Genomic DNA, 21,060 nt, shown 5'->3' with positions numbered 1-21,060 from the left:
GTTAAAATGTATCAGAAAGAACATCATTTAGAAATCTTGGCATAAAGGGAGGGTAGGATTGGATCTATAAAGCTACTGTCACACACATGGACAGGTCAACTTGTTGGTTCCCAAACCTCCCTACTCCATGCAACTCCTGATACTACATACCCAGGAGCCTATCTCTTACTCACCCTCAGTAGGAAAACAGAGGAATTTTTGGAGAAGAAGCTTAAAAAAATCATAATTTTCTATTATGTTTTAAAGATTTATTTTTAGTTCTACTTGGATAATAAGGAAAGAATTTTTGTGCTCTTCAACATATTTGAACATTTGAACATATTATTTTCTTATAAATAATTGACACCCCTTTAACCAGTGATGACAAAATCTTATTCCACAGTTGAGAGAGAAAGAGCGCCCAAATCTAAATGCTTTTTTAACATTTGTACCTAATCTAATCTAGTCTAATCTAATCTAAATTGTAATGAAGTAATCAAGCAATACATATAAATAGCTATTATCAGATGCTTTCCTATTTATTTCCATAAAAGGAAGAGCTTAAGTTACTTAGAAGGCTCAATATTCTGAATACTGGGGTCACCCTAATGAGGGAAAGGGGCACACAATTGGAGGTTGAAAATGACAGTGGTAAACGTGTAAATTTAGACAAAAATCATAGCCATGCTTGGTTATCTTTGACAGACAGAGTTTTTACAGATTTTGCCTAGGAACAGAGAACAGGTGGCACTGAATCAGAGATGTGCCCTGTGTCAGTCTTTCAAGGGTGCTCCAGGCCTTCAAGCACAGGAGGATGAGGATCCTGCTATAGACTGAATGCTTGTGTCCAAGCAAAATTTTTTATGATAAATCCTAATCCTTAGCGTGATGGTATTTGGAAGTGAGGTCTTTGAGCACTGGTAGCTCATGAAAGAGAAACCAACGTAAAGGAGATTTGTGACCTTATAAAGGAGATTCCAGAAAGCTAGCTGGCTTCTTCCAACATGTGAGGTCATAATGAAAAGATGGCTGTCTATGAACAAGGAAGCAGGCTCTCAGCAGACGCTGAGTCTTCCAGTGCCTTGATTTTAGAATTCTTTGACTCCAGAACTGTGAGATATTAATGTGTACTATTTATAAGCCATTCAGTTTATGATTTTCTGTTGTAACAGCCTGAATGGATTAAGATAGACCCATGGGTGTTGCTGCCACCACCTTTAGGCATGCTACCTCTGTTTCCCTCTACTATCTACTATGTCTTTTAAAAAAAATAGATCATTTTTTATATTGAGAGGAATAATTAACCAAGTATTATTGTTCTTAAAATAAAAATTAATTAATTCTTTGATCAAATGATAAGAGTTTGGTAAACTGCTTCAGCTCAGCCTGACTATAGCACCAGAAGGAACAGCTTGTATAAATACAGTTCTCTCTGCTGAGTGGAGTGAATTTCCTACTTAATTTTCAACCCTTTCTATTGGCTATTTTTCCAGAAATAATTCCATTTTGTGCCTATTTTGACGACTTATGATGATACCTACTTATAAAAATACTCACCATTCATAATTCTTCATATCATCTGTGCCCAAGTACACGTATAGGCACATGAAACAGACTGAATCTAAGGGTCTGAGAAGAAAGTGGGCTTACAGAAAAATTGTTTTACAAAATCTCTTCCTTGGTTTAATAATGTATTTATTTAGGTGCCAGCCAAAATTGCAAACATCGTGACATATTCTGATTGATATTTTATGGGTTAACACATTGGTCATTTACTTTAAGAATAAATCATAGAAGTCTTCTCCCCTCAGTTAAGATACTAAATTAGACACAAACTTGACTGTAACAAGTCACAGAGGGAAGGGATATCAAGAAATACATACCATTTTCCCCAAAATTTCCTCATGACGTTGAATATAAATGTCTTTCTCATTTACATTGCTGGGGTTAATATTGTTGGTCACATGTCTTACAGTAATTTCAAGTCCATAGAAAAACAAAACAAAACAAAACAAAACAAAAACTTTGCCTAAAATTTCATATGTTAGAAAATTGCATATTTTTTGTTAATTGTCAATTCACTGGACTATTAAATCCACTTTAGTCTGTATTTTGTGGAGTGATCTAAAGAAACTGTGAAATTATCTCATGTTGTTAACAGGAGGGGCAGCTTAAACTTATAAACAACTTGTTAGCACAGGTTTTAAACCTTTAAATATTCTTTTGGTATGAATCATGTTTCAAAGCCTGTCTTCCATATTATTTCTAAATGTACAAAAACAGAATCAATTGGTTACTGGAGCCAGCTTCATAAACTCAGCCCTCAGTATTTTCTTCCCTTAGTTTATCAATTTCTTCAGGCTGGGTGACAAGAATATCCCCATCCCCTGTTCTTGTCCAAAAGGAAATGGAGTACTACAGATGCATTCCAAGGTATTTGGAAACCTCATTCTAACATAAGGATCATTCCTCCTATTGGAGAGAACACTGCAGAACCACAGATGGTTCAGGAACAAGCAACTGGGCCAAGTTTTAACATTTTAGTGTTGCCACATTGGGTTTTGTTTCCTACTAATAATGCAGCCAAGTATCTTGAAACTCTTGCCCCTAACTGGAGGCTGCTTCTCAGTGGTCCTTAGTCAGGGATTAGGATCCTATTTTTTTTCCTTCATTAGATGGGTATTAAGTCACTGCACTGCCTAATAATATTTGGCCCAAACATATCATTCCTTATTTTTAAGTTGGACAACTTATAGCTCCAGGAAACATAAATAATTGAAACGCACTTTATATTTTATCAGTTTCTCACAACACTTTTATGAAGTGGGGTAGTGTTACTGAGATATCATTGCAAATGAAATGATGGGTGATATGTTTCCTTTTCACATAATGAACTGCAAAATAAGGTCACCAAGGGAAAATCTGGAATCCATTAGAATTTTTCTTTTAAAACTAATCATTATCATTTACAAGGAAATAATAAATCACCTTAAATTGAATGTAGCCTGCATTTATGTCTATAGAGTAGTAAGTGCAGAAGAGGGTTGGTCCCCCAGTGACCCAGGAGAGGGAAGGTCAAATCTTCTGCCTGTACCCATATTGTAAGAAGCTGAAAGAAATCCTGGAATCTTATGGGATTCTAGCTCATACTTTCTAAGGTATGTATTTTTTTTTACATCATGAATTACAAAGGGAGATCTGTGGAAAGTCTCAGATCCTAGTCAGGTGAGCCACAGCAGTAGAGGCCATGACTCACTGGCTAAGGTGATGTTTATTTGCTTTGTGCTGTGCCACTTTCTCAGCTCCTCTGGGTCCTTTTCTTCCAAATTGAAAGCAGTCCCTAAAAATGAGAAATAAAGTAATAGGAAAAGTCATTTCTTTAAGGACTAGGTTACTAAAAGAGCCTGCGTTTCTGTTCCTGGCATTTTCCTCTTGCCTAGCCCTAGCCTACTGCCATTGGTGTGCCACTTTGTTTATTGGAGTGGACAAAATGCATCTTCCTTTACAGTTGAGCTGTTGAATGCCAGCTATGTTGTGTGCTAAGGCTCTGTCCAGCCTCATTTGTCTAATATTGGAGCTGCTAAATCTGTAAGGACACAGCATGAAGCAGAAAGTGCACATTCAAATAAGAATTTCCTGAGTGCACACTCTGATGGTCCGGCATGGCAGGTTCCCAGGGGAGAGGAGAGAAGCACAAGGATGGGCTCTGACTTCCCCTTTAACCCCTTTCTCCTAAGTCAGAATGAGTAGCAGTGGGATAGTGAAGAAGTACAAATAAGTAATCTGAATTACTTCTGAACTTGTGCCAGCATGTCTAGACAATCCTTTAATCAACACCAGTTTCCTAGTCATTTAAGTAGCTTCATTTATTGCTTCATTCTAGAAGTACATCTGGGAACTTTCCAAACATACAGACTCTAAGCATTCTAACAGCTAAGTCAAGATAAGTCCCAGTAAGTGGCTCTTCAGTTGTGGGTTTATGTGATGGTGAACTTTGTCTTTTCTTTGGTGACAAGTTTACTAAGAACAGACCACTACAACTCCTCTGGTTCTATCTTTGTGGTTCAGATAGAGAAGCATTAAAATAACTGAAGATATGTCACAGCCTTTCTGTCTAAAATATCTTTAGATGGCATGTCCTCAGTTGTAAATCTATTTCTTGCAAAAGGAACTCCTGGGTTGGAAATTTTCCCATACTTTTACATTAAGGCTTTCTTTGAAATATTAGAAATTATCTCCAATTCTAACCCTGTCTATTTTATTGACAGAGACATGGAAAAGTGAGGGATATGGAGAAAAAATAATTGCATGCTAAATTCCCAGTCTTCTAGGAAAAGCATAATGAAATGTGTTGCTATTAGATAAATTAATAGATTATTATAATATTTTTTTCTAAGGAAGTTGGTCATACCTGAATCTTGTTCCAGATAAACCACTTGTATCTTCCTGATCTCCAGTAAAAGTGAATATACAGAATATATTCAGCAGAGCAAGGCAAATAACATGTGAATCTTTGACCCCAATTTAGGCTGGCTCTTGAGGACATCATTGTACCCTAGTGTTGGTGGGCTCAAGAGGTTATTATTGACCTGATCCCACAGCTGATCTTTATGATGAGTTATTTGTTCCAAAGTCATAGGCCCTGGGAGCTGTTTGCCAGGTGGTGTGTATGACATTATTGCCACTACAGGCAAAACAAAACAAACAAACAAAAAAACAAACAAAAAAAAAAACTTGGTGAAGAGGAATACTATACTGATACCTTAAAATCTTGATGTGTTTCATTCACTGGGGCTGATTCAGTAATAGCTTAAATTCTTCGGATTGTACAGGTGGTGAAGACAGAATGTAGCCTGTCAAAAAGCAGATTTATTGACTGTGGATGCAGAAAATGCAGGGTTTTAGTTGATGGGTAACTGAAAGCAAGGGCTCCATACCTCTTGCCTGGCTCATCTCCTTCTGCATTTTCCTTGAAAGTGAGGCATGGTGCTTACACATTTGTGTTAACTTCCTTACAAGTCACTGCCAAAGAGGAAGTACATGTTTCCTGGCTTCCATTTAGAAATCCTAGGGGCACTTTTAATAGGGCCAACTTGAGTCCTTCCAGCAATTATTGTGGCCAGGGAGATGAAAGACAGTGATGGATCTGTCAGATTTTGATACTGTCATTTCCAAGGGTTAAGGTCAGCTGTCAGTGTACATATGGACTCAGGGGTTAGATGCTGTACTGAGAGCAATTGCTGATGTTGGTCTGGCACCTTAACCTCTGTTTACAGCCATTGTCCAGGATGTAATGAATTAGATCACTATTTTTTTGCCTTGGGTGAATTAAGTGTAGTGAGAGAGGAATGGAGGACTCAAAGCTTTTCTTTTTCCTTCCTTCCTTCCTTCCTTCTTTCTTTTTTTTTTCTTTAATAGGGAAAATTCACATATTTCTAATTCTCTTTGGCAGAGATTTTAAGAGCATATTTGAGGTGTGAAGAGTTTGGAAATAAGGCAGCATTGAGGTTCCCTTGTACTTCTCTGCCTTACTGGTTCTGATAGTGCGTCCTGAGGTTTCACTAGTATGCTTTTATCAGTACACAATGCTACATGTACTTTTATTTTCCCCAGTGACCATAATTGCAATTTGGTATTTACAAACAAAAGTTGCTTCACAGAGCTAGAACAAACAATCCCAAAATTTGTTTGGAACCGCAAAAGATCCTGAATAGCCAAAGCAATTCTGAAAAAGAAAAACAAAACTGGAAGCATCATGATTCCAGATTCCAAGCTATATTACAATGCTGTAGTCATCAAGACAGTATGGTACTGGCACAAAAATAGATAGATACATAGATCAATGGAACAGAATAGAAAACCCAGAAATGGACCCACAACAATATGGTCAACTTATCTTCAATAAAGAAGGAAAGAATATCTAATGAAAAAAAGGTACTCTCTTCAACAAATGATGCTGAGAAAACTAGGCAATGAATGCAGAAGAATGAAACACATCAAAGAAGGCAAAGGGAACAAAAGCAAACATGAACTATTGGGGCTTCATCAAGAAAAAAAGCTTCTGCACAGCAAAGAAAACAATCCACAAAACTAAAAGGCAGCCTACAGAATGTGAGAAGATATTTGCAAATGATATATGATAAAAAATTAGTATCCAAAATTTATAAAGAACTTACCAAACTCAACACCCAAAAAACAAATAATCCAGTGAAGAAATGGGTAGAAAACATGAATAGACACATTTCCAAAGGAGACATCCAGACTCCTGGTGAACTGGTGAAGCCACTTTGGAAAACTGTGGTGGAGGTTCCTGCAAAAGTTAAAAATAGAACTACCCTATGATCCCACAATTGCACTACTAGGTATTTACCCAAAGGATGCAAAAATAATGATTCTAAGGGTTAAATGCTCCTCAGTGTTTAGAGCACCATTATCAACAGTAGCCAAACTATGGACACAGCCCAAATGTCCATCGACTGATGAATGGACAAAAAAGATGTGGTATGTATGTACAATGGAATATTACTCACCCATCCAAAAGAAAGAAATCTTGCCACTTGCAATGACATGGATGGAGCTAGAATGTATTATGTTAAGCAAAATATGTCAATCAGAGAAAGAAAATACCGCATGATTTCACTAATAGGTAGAATTTAAGAAACAGATGAATATATGGGAAGGAAGAGAAAAAGAGAAGAGGGGGAAACAAACCACAAGGGACTTTTAACCATAGAGAACAAACTGAGGGTTGATGGAGGGAGGTGGGTGGGAAATGGACTAGATGGGTGATGGGTACTAAGGAGGGTACCTATAATGAACACTCGGTGGTGTATGTAATTGATAAATCACTGAATTCTACTCCTGAAACCAATACTGCTGTATATGTTAACTAAAATTCAATTTAAAAAAAGATTTCTTTGATACTAATTTTTTTTTAATGAAAACAAAAGTTTTTATTTGATTACCTCTTGGTATGAACCACAAGCAACAAAGCTGAGGGCTCTTTTTGTTTCTGCTTTTTTTTTCTTTTTCACTCTCTACTCAGACTGAATTAAAAATTTAATTTTAGTTAAGAACTGTTAAAACTAGAAGGCTCAGAAATGTCACAGGTCACACTTAAGTGACAGTGACAGCACTAGAATCAGGATCTTCTGGCTCTCAATTCAGTATCATGTACAGCTTTGCTGTATCATCAAGCCTTGTGACTTATCCATGCAAAGTTTAGCATTATAATTAAAAAAAAAACAAAATAAGGTCTATATACTACATATTTAATGATTTGTATGATAGTTTCAGTGTGTGGCAAATGGACACAATGAATAAGCAATTTATATAGATTCTTATTATTCATAATATTGCTATGTACCCAAACCAAACATTTCTTTTTTTTTTAATATATGAAATTTATTGTCAAATTGGTTTCCATACAACACCCAGTGCTCATCCCAAAAGGTGCCCTCCTCAATACCCATCACCCACCCTCCCCTCCCTCCCAACCCCCATCAACCCTCAGTTTGTTCTCAGTTTTTAACAGTCTCTTATGCTTTGACTCTCTCCCACTCTAACCTCTTTTTTTTTCTTCCCCTCCCCCATGGGTTTCTGTTAAGTTTCTCAGGATCCACATAAGAGTGAAACCATATGGTATCTGTCTTTCTCTGTATGGCTTATTTCACTTAGCATCACACTCTCCGGTTCCATCCACATTGCTACAAAAGGCCATATTTCATTCTTTCTCATTGCCACGTAGTATTCCATTGTGTATATAAACCACAATTTCTTTATCCATTCATCAGTTGATGGACATTTAGGCTCTTTCCATAATTTGGCGATTGTTGAGAGTGCTGCTATAAACATTGGGGTACAAGTGCCCCTATGCATCAGTACTCCTGTATCCCTTGGATAAATTCCTAGCAGTGCTATTGCTGGGTCATAGGGTAGGTCTATTTTTAATTTTCTGAGGAATCTCCACACTGCTTTCCAGAGCGGCTGCACCATTTTGCATTCCCACCAACAGTGCAAGAGGGTTCCCGTTTCTCCACATCCTCTCCAGCATCTATAGTCTCCTGATTTCTTCATTTTGGCCACTCTGACTGGCGTGAGGTGATATCTGAGTGTGGTTTTGATTTGTATTTCCCTGATAAGGAGCGACATTGAACATCTTTTCATGTGCCTGTTGGCCATCCGGATGTCTTCTTTAGAGAAGTGTCTATTCATGTTTTCTGCCCAATTCTTCACTGGGTTATTTGTTTTTCAGGTGTGGAGTTTGGTGAGCTCTTTATAGATTTTGGATACTAGCCCTTTGTCCGATATGTCATTTGCAAATATCTTTTCCCATTCCGTTGGTTGCCTTTTAGTTTCTAACCTCATATTAGCTTCCTATTGCTGCTGTAACAAATTGCCACACAAACAGTGGCTTAAAAGAAGATGAATCTATTCATTCTGTAGGTCAGAAGCCCTAAAATGAAGGCATTGTTGGGCCTGCCTTCCTTCTGGAGGCTCTAGGAAAGAATACATTCTTTGTCTTTTCCAGGGTCTAAAGGTTACTCACATTCCTAGGTTTATGGTCCAAATCACTCCAAATCATGTTTTGATCACATCTCCTCCTTGATCTGGACTCCCCCACTTCTTTCTGTAATTTATAAGGACTTTTGTGATTAGATTGGGCTCCCTAGATAATCCAGAATAATTATCCCAAGATCCTTAACCATATCTATAAAATTCCTTTCCATGTAAGTTAAAATAGTCATGGATTCCAGGCATTAGTACTTAGACATCTTTGGGGACTGTTATTTTGCATACCACAAGGATCATTTAGGAATAAACAGAGAAATCTGAGAAAAGAAGCTCCAATGTCCCTCAGAATTTCTGGGTGTGTAACCCATATTTTAACAGGAAGGTCCCATGCAGAACACCCAGGTAGTGAGAATCCTCCCCTTCCCTGACTCACTCAAGCCAATTAGTCTATGGGGTGGGGTTTTCAGTGGGGGTTTTCAAGAGTGACAAGGATGTGTGGAAAGGGAGTTCTTTTAAGTGTGCAGACAAGCTGAAGATCTGCTGCCTGGGGCTCTGTATAAACTAAGGAGAATGAGAACACATTCCTCATGAGGGACAGGAGGACAGAACTGTTGGAAGAAGGATGGACTTGCTGTGAGGTTATTATCTCAAAGATAAAGGAAGACTTTGCTATTGCTTCCTTTTCATTATTGAGCACTTTTTTTCTCTTTTTTTATGTCTCATTATTTTATTATTATGGCAGAACATTTATTATCAGATGGCCACAGTTAAAATAGGCTATGTTCCTCAGGTTGTTCATGCAAGCAGAAATATATGCCCCCACTACTGGCCAGGTGGGCTGGGAGAACTGCTAAGGATACCCAGAGGGTTAGCCTGCAGCTGAAGCAGGGGGCAGGCTCTGCACCCCTCACATTTCTTATGCTTCCCTGATTGCTATACAATCAAAACACAATGACAGGAATAAAATCTCTGTCTTTAGGGACGGCAAATGTCTTTAATGGTTACTCACATTAAATAAGCATTTGTAAGTAGGACTATGTCCAAAGTATTGCTGAATAACTCCAGGTGTATCAATTCATTTCTCCAGTGGAATCAGAAAGCAGGCATCAATCTGTCCCCAAATGGATAGCAAGTCAGAGAGTTCCCTAGAGACTGGATCAAGAGTCTTTCCCATGGTGAGGGCCACATAGGTGGCTCAGTTGGTTAAGCGTCTGACTCTGGATTTCAGCTGAGATGATGATCTCATGGTTTGTGAGATTGATTCCCATGAGGGCCGCATAGGTGGCTCAGTTGGTTAAGCGTCTGACTCTGGATTTCAGCTGAGATGATGATCTCATGGTTTGTGAGATTGATTCCCATGTTGGGCTCTGCACTGACAGCACTGAGCTTGCTTAGGATTCTCTCTCTCTTTCTGCCCCCTTCTCTAAATAAATAAATAAATATTGAAAAAAATATTAAAAGCAAAAGAGTCTTTCCCATGGTGAACAGGAAGTCAAGTAAATGAAGTGAAACATGAATATTCTCTTAAGAGATGAACAAACAGGGGCTCTCTGGGTCCTAGGGCATTATGACAGGTGTCTATGCAATAGGTTCAAAGTCAGACTATATCTCTTAAATAATAAAGACCTGCAGATTATCAGATCAAGACTCCAGTATGTATTTGAGCCCTGTAATAAACTAGTCATATCCTGAATCCACACTCAGCTAAGCGGCCTCCAACTTCACCTCCCTTGAGGTTGTTCCTGAAGTAGTCCTGTGCACATGAGGGCTTTGACTTTATTGGACATCATGAAATCAGCTTTCTTGAAAGCCTGGGTAAAGTCCTAGGTTTGGGATGCTATTCTGGGAGAGTGAGGGTATCATTTGGTCAGTGCTGCTGTGTGCTCACCTCTGAGCAATGCATATTTGTTTCCTGTCTTTACATATATTTTAAAAGAATCTCCATTTTTATCCATACATCCAGAAAGACTTGTATGGAACATAGGACAGGGAGATGCCACCTAACTGACCACCTGCTTCTCAGTAATGCATTGTGTGTCAGAGTTCCAGGGTATTCCAGAGGCTGAACTGGATGCCTCAGGGTCTTGCAGCAATGAAGCAGCTGCAGAGCCAGTACCTGTATTTCAGATAGACTATTGTAACCTGATGGTTTCTCCACTTGTCATACTGAACATCACCCTCAGATCCATCCATCCATCCACACACCACTTTATTGCGTTGCTCACCGTAGAGGAAAGCCCAGTGTAGAAGCTTGCTGACAAGCCTGATGTCTGCTGCTGCCTTGGCCCTGTGGGAAGTTTGCCTTGGTGGCTTTTCATGGCCCTTTAGAAACCACTTTGCCATTAATCCCTCCCTCTCTTATCTCATATGCTCATGTTACATTCTGACAGTTCAAAATCCCCACCTTTTCTGATCCAGGTTTGTGTTTCAATTGCAAAATGTCCACAGCCTCATCCAGTCCTGTGTCCTCAACATACTATAGTACCTGGGGCCTGATCAAGGTAGGTCATTTCTGAAAATGAGCTGAAACTTACTAAGTTGGTGTTTTAATTTCCTGAAAAAGATACTGGCTGAGTTGAAGAAGCATCCAGTATAATTCAAAGATTCGACATTTCAACAACGTGGCACAGTTTGTCTCCCATACCTTTTTAGGGAAAACAGACCAGGTGCGTGGTGTAGGTAGAGGGGAGAGAGTGACTGTCTGGGTGAGTGGAGTATGGAAATGGTGCAGAAGCACATTTCCCTCACTTAGTTGTGTTCAGCAAATGAGCAGGTGCAAAGTTACTTTTAATTGAGTTCTACCCCAGGGGCCTACAGTGAACTGAAGCTGTCTGTTGTGACCAGCTTTCTGCACATTCAGAGCTACTCATGGACCCCACAAGGAAATTTTTCAGTTCATCAACTGTGTCATCTATAAAGATAGAAAGCATTATAGAAAAAAAATACTAATCACTCTAAAACAGTCCTCAAAAGAGCACAGAGATAAAACCCAATATTTCTGGTTGACAACTGGTTAATGCAATAATTGCACTCTGCAATAGAACTTTCCATGGTGATGGAATGTTCTATATCTGCTCTGTTATTGAGCACTTGAATTGTGGTTTGTGTGATTAGGGAACTAAATTTTTTATTTAATTTAATTTTAGTTTAAGTAGCCAGATGTGGCTGGTGGCTATTATACTGTAGAGTGCCAGGGTAGTGTGGTTTGGATTATGCCAATAAAATCTATGCTAATAGCTACAGAATTGAATGTAATTACTTAAGAATAATTACATTATTCTTACTACTCTTACTTACTCTTACTTACTTACTACTACATACTCTTGCTAATCTGCTGTATATTTGGGATGTCCTATTATTTCTAATAAAAAAATGAGTGTAATAGGACTTGATATGTTTTACCACTTTAATAAAATGCTTTTCATTTTGTGCTTATGTTTGGATAAGTAAAGAAGATTATAGCTGTAAACTATATTTTAAGCTAGTATAACTTCCAATGGAGAAAAAATAACTGTCTTTTTCCATACATGAGGTTAATGAAACACTATTATGCCTTTTACACTTATTTGAGGAGATTTTGATTGCTAAAATAAAGAGAAAGAAAAGGATTTTAAAAATGTTGTGTTTGTATATCATTTCAAAAATAGAAACTTTGGGAGGAGAAAAAATTATCAATTACAATTACTTCTAGTAGCATGGAAGTTAAGAATACCCACTGGAAGTGTTTTATTCTATCAGGCTGTTGCTGAAATTTGTATTTCCTAGCAACAAAGCAGTAGATAGGTTTTTCCTTCCAAGATAATTAGGCATGTACTGACACACAACCACATTTTATGCTATTCTACACAGTGAAATAACAACAACTAACATTTATTTAGTACTTGCTAAGAGTCAGGCACTATTCTTTGCAATTTACATGTATTAACGCTTTTTAACCTTATTACTGTTATTATTCACATTTTATGGTTGGATAAAGAGAGAAGTTGGGTAAGTTTCCCAAGGTTACAAAGTAGTAAACAAAGAGGTCTCTAATTTTGTGAGTTTATTCACAGGTTAACATAGATATTTAGTTTCTACGACTTGATTATAATTGTACTAAGCCATGACGATGTAAAACCGAAGAAAACATTTTTTTTCCATACTCCTGGTCTATTCACAGATATAGTTAAGTAAACCAAAAGATAAAATACATTGTAAAAGAAGTGGTTAACAATGTTACATTTTTGCAGTTACATCCCCTACTCCCATGCACCTTTGTTTTTTCCTTTTGTTGCAATCTGGTTCCTTCCACTTATAGATCTGTCTGTGGGGACTGTTGACTAGTAAAGTCTGGGGCAGATGCATACTTGAACAGAGCTATTCACATGTGGCCTAAAATCAGAAGGATCATCATCACCTGAAAACTGGCTAGAAAATTCAAGTTCCCAGACCCCCTCCCAGTGATACTCATTCAAATAGATGATGAGGGTGAGGTGCCTTTTGGGTCTGGCTTCTTTCACTTAGCAAAATGCATTTAAAGTTCATTTCTTAAAATGTTTATTTATTTTGAGAGAGAGAAAAATATTATAGAGAGTGAACCAGGAGGGGCAGAGAGAGAGAGGGAGACAGAGAATCTCAAGAAGGCTCTGCAGCTGTCAGCACAGAGCGCCGCAACATGGGGCTCAAACTCGTGAACCATGAGATCATGACCTGAGCCAAAACCAAGAGTCTGACACTTAACTGATTGAGCCACCCAGGCACCCCAAGATTCATCCATGTTCTTAAGTGAATCAGTAGCCCATTACTATTTATTGCTGAGCATTATTACATTTTATGACTATTTGGCAGTTTGTTTATCCATTACAAGTGAAAGGGTATCTTGCCTATTTATAGTTCCAGCTATTATGAAAAAAAAGCTGCCATAAACATTTGCATACAGGATTTTGTTGAGCAAAGTCTCTCAATTCACTTGGATAAACACCCAGGAGTAGGATTGCTTGATTTTTTAATAAGTGTATGGTTTTATTTTATAACAAGCTGTTTTCCAAATTGGCAGTCTCATTTTGCATTTCCACCAGTGATGAATGAGATTTCCTGGTGTCCTGCATCATTGCAAATATTTGGTATTGTCCTTGTTTGTTTGTTTTGCCCTTCTAATAGGCATTTAGTGGTATGTCTGAGCCAAACAGGGGCCTCATGCATAATTAATGTCTTAAAAAAATGGAATATTGTAATCCATAAACATGATATGCCTCTTCATTTAGAACTAAAAAAAACCCCACAAACAAAAACCTTTATTTTCTTTTATCAGTGTTTTGCAGTTTTCAGCATACAGATCCTGCACTTTTTCTGTTAGATTTGTACCTGTGTGTTTTTTTCTGTATGTGTGCTTATGTGCATGCAGTGGAAATGACTACTAGAAATGCCTGTTTTTTTATTTTGTTTTATATTTATTTTTTTATCATTTCAAGTCCCGATTGTCATTGTTGCCACAGATTTACTTAGGAATACAGACAACTTTTGTATTTTGATCATGTATAAAGATGAACTTGCTAAACTATTAGTTATAAACTGATTTTGTAGATTCTTTTGAATTTTCTATGTAAATCATGTTGCCTGGGAATTGAGATTTTTTTTTTTTCTTCTTCTTCTCCTGCCACTCCCCTGATTCATTGGTTGTGACTATCAGGACAAGGTTGTTCCTGATGCTGAAGAGTGGGTGGAGATATTGCCTCCTTTACCATTAAGCATGATTAAGCTGTAGGGTTTCTTCTGTGAATACTATTTATCAGGTTAAGAAGATTTGGTTTAATTGCATTTGCTTAGAGTTTTTATCAATAAATGGATATTGAATTTTAATGCTTTTTCTGTATCAATTGAGAAGATCATATGGTTTTTCTAGTTAGTCTGTTAATCTAGTGAATTATATTGATCGATTTTCAAATATTGAGCCAGTCTTGCATTCTGGCATGAGCCCTACGTGGCAGTGATATGTTATCCTTTTTATATATTCTGTATTCAATTTCCTAATAACACTTTATTGAAGATTTTTACATCTATGATCATGCGGGATTTTGGTCTTTTGTTTTTCTTCTTGTTATTTTTGTGTCCAGTTTTGGGATTAGGGTAATATTAGCCTTATAAAATAGGTTGGGAGGTGTTTTCTATATTCTAGAAAAGATTATGTAGAATATATATTGTCTCTTTCTTGAATGCTTGGAAGAATTTGTTAGTGAACTCATATGGACCTGAAGTTTTCGTTTTTGTTTGTTTTTTTTTTTTTTTTCCTCTAGGAAGAGAAGCACATATTTAACTGAAAATTCAATTAGAAAATAGATATAGAACTATTCATATTATTTTTTTAGTAAGTTTTGATAAATTTTTGCCTTTGAAGAATTAGTACATTTTGTCTTATTTATTGAATTTAGGGCCATAGAATTTATTAAGTTTATTGAACTTAAGCCCTGTTTATCCTGTTAATATCTATGAAGTCGGTATATATGTCTAGTTTTTCATTTCTAATATTGGAAGTGTGTTTTTCTTTTTCCCCTGTCAGACTGGCTAGAGTTTCATCAATTTTTAAAATTTTTTAAAGAAGCAGCTTTTAGTTTCATTGGTTTTCTACATTTATGTTTCACTTTTACTGATTTCTGCTCACATATTTTTATAATTTGTTTCATTCTGCAAGCTTTTGAATTATTTTTTTTTTGCCCAGTAGTTTCTTAAGGTATGTATTTAGATAATTGACTTGAGAACTTTCTTAATTTCTATCATGTTTATTTAATACTATAAATTTCCATCTAAGTAGTGCTTAAAGGATACCCCACAAATTTTGACATGTTGTGTTTTCATTTTTCTTTATTTAAAAAAATATTCCCTTAAGACTTCATCTTTTTTTCTTGAGTTATTTTAAATATTTGAAAGTTTTTAAGATACTTTCACTGATTTCTAGCTTAATTTTATTATGATATGACACTTTATATAATTTCTAGTCTTTTAATTTTTGTTTTGTATCCCAAAATATGGTCCATCTTGGTGAAATGAATTGTGTACATTTGAGAAAAGTGTTTTCTGCCATTGGCATGTGGACTAATATATACTAGGTTAATGGTATTTGTATAACCACCTGGAAGAGTCAACCCTCCAGTTCTCTTGCCCACCCATTCTTAAGGAAATTACTCCTGCCTCTAGGGGTTTACGAGTCTTGCTTATGCCATCAACTCTGGTGAAGTGTGTGGGTTTTCCTGGTCTCCTAGTGTTCTGCTTGGCTTCTTACCAGAAGAGCTTTCTTTCTTCCTCACCCAGCAAAGTCTAACCTTTTCCACTGAGAAATGTAGCTTCCTATCATGATCCTGTGTACATATTATTTACATTTTAGTCGTTTAGTCATTCAATAAATATTTATTGACTACTGTATGCCAGGTCATGAATATGGTGATGAAAAAAAGAGAAGGAAAAACTCCTGGCCTCAAAGAATGTTTGTGTTTTGTGGTTCAATTTCATCATCCTAAGCTTCTAAGGTAGTCAGATGAAATATCCACAATTGGCCCATCTTCCTGCTCCATTTCCTAGAGTTATGATGACAGTGATTAGAGGAATCTGGTTGTTATTTTCAAGCACTCTTTATTGTTATATGCAAATAATCTTGTTTTAGGGAATGACTGGGGGATGAAGGTTTTTGACTACTGTCTCTATGCTGAGCTCTGTGAGATAGCTGGTTCAGAACCATTTCTTTGTTTGATACAGTCTTGTGGCACCTGTGAACCAAAGTTCTGCTGGCCACCAGAGTCAGGGGCTTAAGAGATGTAGGCTGCCAAAACTAGGCACCAGACATGCTCACAAGCTCTCTTTGAGGAGACTTCAGTGATCTGGAGCTGAGCAGAGGGAAAACACAAAAATGATACATGTTAGCCTCATCAGTCTCTGGAAAGAATTGCAACAGGCCCCTTAATATGTATTAAATTAGAACAGTGAGTCCTCTCAACATCACTCATCATCAGGGAAATACAAATCAAAACCACAATGAGATACCACCTCACACCTGTCAGAATGGCTAACATTAACAACTTGGGCAACAACAGATGTTGGTGAGGATGCGGAGAAAGAGGATCTCTTTTGCATTCTTGGTGGGAATGCAAGCTGGTGCAGCCACTCTGGAAAACAGTGTGGAGGTTTCTCAAAAAACTAAAAATAGAACTACCCTACGACCCAGCAATTGTACTACTAGACATTTACCCATGGGATATAGGTGTGCTGTTTTGAAGGTACACATGCACCCCATGTTTATAGCAGCGCTACCAACAATAGGCAAAGTATGGAAAGAGCCCATATGTCCATCGATGGATGAATGGATAAAGAAGATGTGGTATATATATATATATATATATACACACACACACACACAATGGAGTATTACTCAGCAGTCATAAAGAATGAAATCTTGCCAACTACGTGGATGGAACTGGAGGGTATTATGCTAAGTGAAATAAGTCAGTCATAGAAAGACAAAAATCATATGATTTCACTCATATGCGGACTTTAAGAGACAAAACAGATGAACATAAGGGAAGGGAAATATAAATAATATAAAAACAGGGAGAGGGACAAAACAGAAGAGACTCGTAAATATGGAGAACAAACTGAGCTTTACTGGAGGGGTTGTTGGAGGGGGGATGGGCTAAATGGGTAAAGAGCATTAAGGAATCTACTCCTGAAATCATTTTTACACTATATGCCTACTAACTTGGATGTAAATTTAAAATAAAATAAAATTAAAATTAAAATGCCATCACTAATTAAAAAAAAATCAGAACAGTGAGTCCTCAATAACCCATAAGAACTATTTCTATGTTGTAGTCAATGGGTCTCATGGACACAAGCTCCATCGGCTTTCAGACCCAGATATTTTGGGGTTTTATCCTTCAGGTGGAAGTCTTAAAAGTTGGAGTGCTGGATTTGGGGTCTAAATCCTTTGCTATTTGGGGAGAAGATGGGAGTTGAGATTTCCCTTCCTATCATATTTCCATCCCCAGGGTGGGGCTGTGGTGAGATTGTGTCTACCTCTCCTATCCAGTTCGATGTGTTTTTTTTTTTTTCTTGTTCACCAGATGTGTAGGGGTCACTCAGCTAGTTTCTAGATTTCTTTCAGAGGGTATTCTTCTGTGTGTAGTTGTAGTTTCAATGGTCAGAGGGAGGAAATGAGTGCAGGAGCCTCCTACATCTCCATCTTGAACCAAAACTTCATTAAATTTCTATTGAATCAAAGCACTCTTTATTAGGTAGACTGCATACTTAGTTATGTAGTTTTATTGTGGCTGTCAAAATATGGAATATGAATATGGCTGTGCTTCAGCCACACTGTTGTTGTGAAAACACTATTCCTTTCTGTGATTTATAGTCTCCATCATCGACAGCCCAAATATCACCACCTACCCTACTCTGCTACTTTAGATTCTCTCAGTCCCTCTGCCTCTAGCTTCCTTCTGCATTATTCCAGCTTCACTGGAACAATGAGGCAGCCAGCTCCATGTAGGCATAACCCAATAGCACCTTGCCTCCTGCCTTACTCGTCACTTTTCATCACCCACCATAGGTTTGCTTATTGGTATTGAGGCATAAGATTCCATAGGATATGCTTTGTACCCACGTCTATGCAACTGGAAATGCAGGAATACCAAAATACTATAAGGATGATCTTCCAACCAGTAGGAGGTGAAGATCAGTCAATATATTCTTCTTCTTTACTTTCCCTGTTTCAGCTCCCCTGAGAGGTAGGCAATCACATTGCCTTTCAGGAGATGAACCCACAAGGTTGCATGGACCAGGTGGCTGGTTGTCTCTCCTTCCTTGTCTTGCTGCTTTTGTGCTCACTCATACTTCCCTGGAATTCTACTATCTAAGTAGTAATGCCTAACTTTTGTCTCAGGCTTTGCTTTGATGTCATTCTTCTCTTAACAAATATAAACTTGTAAAGGTGAGATGACACCAAAGGCAAAGCTTGTAAGGAAAGATTAAACAAAATGTCTCAGTCAGAAGCATCCGATATATGATCTCTACTCTTCTAGCACTTGTCACTCAGAAAGCACTATTTCATTCTTAAATAGTCCTTGTAGGAAGAATCTCAAGGAAACCAAGATGTGAAATGTACCTTATGGGAATGGAGCCCAAGTATTTTAGCTTTTATCACTGACAGAGCAGTGGAAGGCAATGTTTTAAAATAAAATGTATTCAATAAAGGAACTAGTTATGCCAAGATGAGTAAGTTCTACAGATCTGCTGTACAATGTGCCTGTAGTTGACAATCCTGTGTTGCACACTTACAAATTGGTTATGAAGGTAATCTCACGTTAAGTGCTCTTATAACTCCCCACACACATAAACAAACACAAAGGAGCACAAAGATAATTTTTGGAGGTGATGGATATGTTTATTACCTTGATTGTGATGATGGTTCCATGCATATGCATTTGTCCAAATTCATTAAATTCTATACATTAAATATATACATCTTTCGGTATATCAATTATACCTCAATAAATCTGTTAAAAAATAATAGTAGGGGAACTGAATTCTGGAGGAGGGGATAAATGGTAACTCTGTGCAGTATCTGCTCAGTTTTTCTATGAACCTAAAACTGCCTAATGAAATAAGTCCGCCGATTAAAAAAATAAAAGCCAATTGTCTAAGTAGATGTAAGTGAAAAGTTAAGTCAGAAGCAGATAGTCAAAAGGTGAGAACACATAGCCTAGATTAGAAATGAAAATGCGAGAATCTGAGCTTCCTAGGGACCAGTTCCAAACACAGAGGAATGATAATAACTTTCAGTCAAAAAAGCGTGAAGGCTGGGAGAAAAAAACTGCACGGCTGAATACTAGAAAAATAGTACCAAAATAGCACAGAAAATGGAAAGAAAAGCCTCTTGCAAGCCTGTTGCTTTTTAATCTCAGAGGAAAAGTTCATAGTAGAAATATGGAAGGTGGGGGGGGGGGGGCTCCAAACACCTGTTCTTTAAAAAGTCCTTCCATCTCAGAGCCACTTTTGAAATGCAATCTAGATCTCATTTTGTCATACACCTGGCTTTCATGTTATCCTCTGATACCTGGTTCTGTGTATGGCAAACAAGATCTACTGAGTCCTGCCTGGAAGAAATCAGAGGCAAATGTAAGTTTGCTGTTTTTCTGTAGACAAAAACATGTGCAATATTTTTCCTGTTGCACATGAAATGTCAACAGGGTCAGAAAGGGTGTTTGAAACTCCCAGCACAACCTCTGATATCATGGAATGCCTTCTAACTTTTGGCCTATTTCGAGCATTGAATTGAACACAAATTATTCAGAGAATGATATGGGTCAACTGAAAGAGATTGTTCTAAATATAACACTATTGCACATAATAGAAAATGTAGAGGAAAGTAGCAATTATTTACTGAGTACTAATTATTTTCCAGGACTCACTCTGCCAAATGCATTTTGCATCAACCCTGAGAAGTATACACTACCGTTAATCCTTTTTATTTTTTTTTAATATATGAAATTTATTGTCAAATTGGTTTCCATACAACACCCACTGCTCATCCCAAAAGGTGCCCTCCTCAATACCCATCACCCACCCTCCCCTCCCTCCCACCCCCCATCAACCCTCAGTTTGTTCTCAGTTTTTAACAGTCTCTTATGTTTTGGCTCTATCCCACTCTAACCTCTTTTTTTTTTTTTTCCTTCCCTTCCCCCATGGGTTTCTGTTAAGTTTCTCAGGATCCACATAAGAGTGAAACCATATGGTATCTGTCTTTCTCTGTATGGCTTATTTCACTTAACATCACACTCTCCGGTTCCATCCACGTTGCTACAAAAGGCCATATTTCATTCTTTCTCATTGCCACATAGTATTCCATTGTGTATATAAACCACAATTTCTTTATCCATTCATCAGTTGATGGACACTTAGGCTCTTTCCATAATTTGGCTATTGTTGAGAGTGTTGCTATAAACATTGGGGTACAAGTGCCCCTATGCATCAGTACTCCTGTATCCCTTGGATAAATTCCTAGCAGTGCTATTGCTGGGTCATAGGGTAGGTCTATTTTTAATTTTCTGAGGAACCTCCACACTGCTTTCCAGAGCGGCTGCACCAATTTGCATTCCCACCAACAGTGCAAGAGGGTTCCCGTTTCTCCACATCCTCTCCAGCATCTATAGTCTCCTGATTTCTTCATTTTGGCCACTCTGACTGGCGTGAGGTGATATCTGAGTGTGGTTTTGATTTGTTATTTCCCTGATAAGAAGCGATGTTGAACATCTTTTCATGTGCCTGTTGGCCATCCGGATGTCTTCTTTAGAGAAGTGTCTATTCATGTTTTCTGCCCATTTCTTCACTGGGTTATTTGTTTTTCGGGTGTGGAGTTTGGTGAGCTCTTTATAGATTTTGGATACTAGCCTTTTGTCCGATATGTCATTTGCAAATATCTTTTCCCATTCCGTTGGATGCCTTTTAGTTTTGTTGGTTGTTTCCTTTGCAGTGCAGAAGCTTTTTATCTTCATAAGGTCCCAGTAATTCACTTTTGCTTTTAATTCCCTTGCCTTTGGGGATGTG

At 37.6% G+C, this 21,060-nt stretch overlaps 1 long non-coding RNA gene across 1 annotated transcript in view; it reads left to right on the top strand.

Moving 5' to 3' along the window:
- The first annotated feature begins 1,014 nt into the window (after positions 1–1,014).
- Positions 1,015–21,060, top strand: part of LOC125910201 (uncharacterized) — a 23,528-nt gene continuing 3,482 nt past the window's right edge. The window contains exon 1 of the long non-coding RNA XR_007453888.1: positions 1,015–1,106. This is a non-coding gene — a long non-coding RNA (uncharacterized LOC125910201). The remainder of the gene's footprint in view (positions 1,107–21,060) is intronic.

This window comes from Panthera uncia (assembly GCF_023721935.1).
Source record: "Panthera uncia isolate 11264 chromosome B3 unlocalized genomic scaffold, Puncia_PCG_1.0 HiC_scaffold_1, whole genome shotgun sequence".
In the NCBI taxonomy this organism is placed as follows: domain Eukaryota; kingdom Metazoa; phylum Chordata; class Mammalia; order Carnivora; family Felidae; genus Panthera; species Panthera uncia.
This window is presented reverse-complemented; position numbering and strand designations above follow the sequence as displayed.